General features: G+C 47.9%; 1 protein-coding gene across 2 annotated transcripts in view; it reads right to left on the reverse strand.

Annotated features, from left to right (window-relative positions):
- The window catches only part of TAPT1 (transmembrane anterior posterior transformation 1), a 96,176-nt gene extending 91,547 nt beyond the window's left edge, over positions 1-4,629 (reverse strand). For both annotated transcript variants that reach the window (XM_006872481.1, XM_006872480.1), the window contains exon 1: positions 4,467-4,629. The gene's annotated coding sequence lies outside the window, so the exon portion shown is untranslated. The remainder of the gene's footprint in view (positions 1-4,466) is intronic.
- Between the last annotated feature and the right edge of the window lie 6 nt (positions 4,630-4,635).

Consider the following 4,635-nt stretch of genomic DNA (forward strand, 5'->3'; position numbering starts at 1 on the left):
CCAGAGTGCTCCTTGGAGGCCAGGATGGCCAAACTTCATCTCTCATACTTCGGACATGTTGTCAGGAGTGACCAGTCTCTGGAGAAGGATATCATGTTTGGTAAGGTGGAGGGTCAGAGATAAAGAGGAAGACCCCCAGAGAGATGGATTGGCAATGTGGTAGCATCAGTGGGCTCAAGTGTGGCAACAATAGTGAGGTTGGCCCAGGACCAGGCAGTGTTTCGTTCTGTGTATAAGGTCGCAGTGTTTCGTTCTGTGTATAAGGTCACACTGACTCGATGGTGCCTAAAAACAAAACAACAACAAAAGCTTTACAGGCTCCAAAACCCTATGCAGGGTCACGATGAGTCAGAACCAACTCCATGGCACTTAACTCTCTCTCTATATCTATATCTATATCTATGGATCGATCGATAGATATAGATATATAGATATGAAGCTCTGGTAGCGTAGCAGTTACGAATTGGGCTGTGAACCTCATGGTCAGCAGTTTGAAACTACCAGCTGTTCCACGGAAGAAAGATGATGCGTTCTGCTCCCATAAAGATTTACAGCCTCGGAAACCCTGCACAGGGTCGCTATGAGTCGGAACCGACTCCACGGCACTTAACAACAAACATATATATATATATATACATACAGAGAGAGAGAGAAAGTTATATAGAGAGAGACATGTTGTTGCTAAGTGCTATCGAGTTAAATCTGACTTATAGGGACCCTGTACAGAGTTTCCCAGAAGCAGCTGGTGAGTTTGAACAACTGACCTTGTGGTTCAAACCGACCCTGTGGTCCAGAGCTTTATCCCACAGCACCATACCAGGATTCCTATATAAGTATATATACATAGGTGTGGTGATAATATTTATGTGCTCTGACTCATAGTGACCCTGTACAGGGTTTCTGAGACTGTAAATCTTTATGGGCGCAGAAAGCCTCATCTTTCTCCCGCGGAACAGCTGGTAGTTTCAAACTGCTGACCCTGAGAGTCGTGTGGCACTATAGGATATGCACTGGACCGCAAGGTCGGTGGAATTAAATGACACTGGCATTTCTCCCTGAACTTTTGAAGCTCCCTCACATATAGTCAATAAAGGAGTTCTGAAAACCAAGTGATAGACGAGTCTGAAAGGAGAAATTGAAAGCAAACACTTGCCATGCATATGGTACATGCAGCTGTCTATACATAAGCATACATACATTATATATTTTCTGAACACAGAAATGAACAAGGATAAGAATAGAAATATGACTTTCACATACCTTGCCTTTCCTGGGGTGAGTGTCTGGGTAGCACCTCATGTGTACATCAAGTGCTGCAGGGCCCAGGACCAGGCCACTTACCCTCTGCTATCAGGACGCTTACCATGGGCCATGGCAGCTAACACTAAAGCTCTTTAGCAGCCAACAAATGTCTGACTTAGAAGAGGCCTCAAGTCCTTCCTTGGAAGTAGTCCTGGCGGCACAGTTGTGAAGTGCTCAGCTTAACAAAAAGGTTGTAGGCTTCAGACAAGATTTACAGCCTTAGAAACCCTCTAAGGCAGCCCAACTGTGTCCTACAGGGTCACTACAAGTCAGAATTGACTTGAAGTCAGTGGGCTTATTTTTAAATTCCTTGGGAGAAATGATAAAAAGAGCTTTTGGCACTAATTGATGGTTAAGCCACCAACACAAGGCAGTTACAACTTTCCAAATGAAAAGACAAAATCTGCTGTCGCTTGGAGAGGGACTCGGGCTCCTGAGCAGAGGTGGCAGAGAAGCAGCGGCACCCCTAGGACTATTAAATGGGGCCTAGTAGCCCTGTCAGTGCCAACGCCAGTCTGGGAAGAGAAGTTTCATTTGGGGAGACATGCTTTTCATGGCTACGAAGTGGAGTGTGTCAGGCCTTTTAGGTGAGGCTGTCTCCACTCCTGGGAGGAGAGCTAGGAGGCTGCACAGAGCAGAGCAGTGGTAGGGAACAGGGTGGCCGGTCAGGGTCACTCAGCAGCCTGGACATTCAAGTCTGCTGAAAGAATTCCGCTGTCCAACAAATCAGCCCCATTGCTGTCAAGCTGATTCCGACAGAACAGAGTAGAAAGGTCTCATCAAGCAGCTCTTCCTTCACTGACGCACACTGCCACATCTTCCTCCCATGGAGTAGCTGCTGGGGTTGAACTGCCAACTTCTTGGTTAGCAGCCAAGAGTTTAACTATTGGAGACGGCACCATGTCTCCTCCAAGTGCAGCATCAGAGCTATAGGCTGGGGGTTAGCAATGACTGTGAAGGTCATGGAGTGGGGGCTGGGCCTCAGGTAGCAGGAACAGCACTGCCGGGTGTGTGTGTGTGGGGGGGGGGCTCCAGATGAAATATCAGGGAGCTCTCCCCTCCCTCCTGCTCCTGCTCCCCAAGGTTGGTGTGACCTCTGCACTGTTGTCCCTTCTCACTCAAAACTGATAACATGGGGGGCGGGGGGATAAATACTACCCTTAAAGTCAGAGACAGACTTTTGTCCCAGGTGTTGTAAAGATTCAGCCTTCCACGTGGTAAACTCATGTGGTGAACGTCTATGGAAGCTCATGATGCCCTTTGTACCTATCAGACCCTGACAGACAAGCCAGAGAAGGAGTGGGCAACATTAATCCCAATGCCCAAGTTCTGTACTCACCAAAAGCCTTCTGGCAAGTTCTTTCTCTGCTCATGCAAACAACCAACAACAAAAAAATTGTTTAAAAAAGCTTTTACAATGTTGACTTTTTTGAAATTCCAAAACATTCTCAAGAAATTAGAGGGAAACCCTGCAATATCTTTTCCTATGCACAGTGTTTTGAAATTAACAAAACAGTGTGCTGTTAAGCGGATTCCGACTCATAGGGTTTCCATGAGAGGCTGGTGGGTTAGAACTGCTTACCTGGTGGTAACCATTCCAGCACTTAAGCTACAGTGTCACACTAGGACTCGGTTAGCCAACAGAACGATTTAGTCCTTTATCCTACTTCAGCCATCGTCATGGGTGGCTATTTACTCATAGCGACCATCTAAGATACAGGAGAACGGCCCCAGACAGTTTTCAAAACTGTAATCTTTCCTGCCACATCTTTCTTCCCACAGTGCAGCTGGTGGGTTCAAACTGCCAGTCCTTTGAGTAGCAGCTTGGCTTTTAACCACTGTGCCACCAAGGTTTCTTTATCTTTCTGTCACTGTGCCAATGTGTAAAGTAAATACTCTTGCTAACAAGTGTTGAACTGACAACTAAACCAAACAAAACAGTAGGCAGGAGAGTTTTTAAGTGGCTAAGTGAAAAGAACTTAACATAGCACAAGGATATGAACCTCTTCAAACCCGAAATTGTGTCTAGTTCTGGGAATGAACAAATAAACGAGGATCTTAGTACTCCCACCAATTTTAAAGGAGCTCTGGTAGCGTGGTGGTTACAAGTCGGCCTGCTAACTTCAAGACCAGCAGTTCGAAACAATCAGCCGGTCAGTGGGAGAAAGATGAGACTTTCTGCTCCGGTAAAGATTTACAGCCCCAGAAACCCTATGCAGGATCACTATGAATCGGAACCGACTCCTCGACTCATAACCATCATGCTAAGACCACTGATGCAATTAAGCCTTAAACCTTGTACCTTTATTTGCACAAGCGTCTGGAATTATCAGTTAACATACTCCTATTTAGCACCCGAAGCATTTTTCTTGGTAAAATTATAAGGCGTTTAATGGAATCGTGGCTCCGCTGTTGTTCAAAACAGGAATTAGGTGAGGAATTTCAAATGCTGAAATCATTCTTAAGTCACTGAAACAATACATCTCCAAAACCTTCCCTTTTCTTTTTAAGTGACTATACGAATGTAATTAAAAACTGTTTCTAAACCTGACTACGATCCTACAGCTTAAAAAGAACTACAATACAACAAGCTTAAAACCGGTTATGAAAGTAGGATCCATAAGTGCGTCTTTTCTCATGCAACTAATTCTTTGTTTGTTTAAGTGGCTTAAGTTTCAGTTTGGGAAATGTTCATGGGTCACACACATTTTGAGGAGCGCTACCTGTCTGTTCTGGGCAAAACTACTCAAGTTCAACATCGTTAGAGCACGGTTCGCTGTATTTGAAAGGCAAGTTAACAGGTTTATATGACTCAAGTTCGCTTAAAATACACAAGCACCAAAAAGTCACCTTGGCATGAACGTAACTTAAGGAATCGGCCGCGCGCTTGGCATTTTGGGGGCGCTCCGAAACAGGGGAGATGCTCGCCAACGTTAGGCAGGGCGGCAGATTTCGCGGGGATTGTTTTTCTTTTTGGGGGAAGCACTAGGCTGAGCGGGGACGGGACCGGCGCGGGCCGCAGCCCTCTCTGGGACCCACCTGACCCGGGTGCCGCGAGAAGCTGTCAGCCGCCGTCCAGCCGCGGCCCCGCGCGCTCCCTGCCCCGGCGCCCCCAATGGTCCCCGGAGCCCACGCCGCGGCCTAGCGCTGCCCGCCCGCCTCACCTGCGCGGCCGTGGCGCTTCTCCCGTCGCCGGTCGCTCTCGTAGAAGCCCAGCGTCTCCGTGTGCTGAGGCGCCGAAGGGGGCCCGTGACCGCCGCTGCTACCCGGCTGCTCCGCTTCACCGCGGCCGCCCCGCTCCGGACCGTCCGCGCCGCCTTCTCCCGGGGCGGC

Source organism: Chrysochloris asiatica, unplaced genomic scaffold, assembly GCF_000296735.1.
Source record: "Chrysochloris asiatica unplaced genomic scaffold, ChrAsi1.0 scaffold00200, whole genome shotgun sequence".
In the NCBI taxonomy this organism is placed as follows: domain Eukaryota; kingdom Metazoa; phylum Chordata; class Mammalia; order Afrosoricida; family Chrysochloridae; genus Chrysochloris; species Chrysochloris asiatica.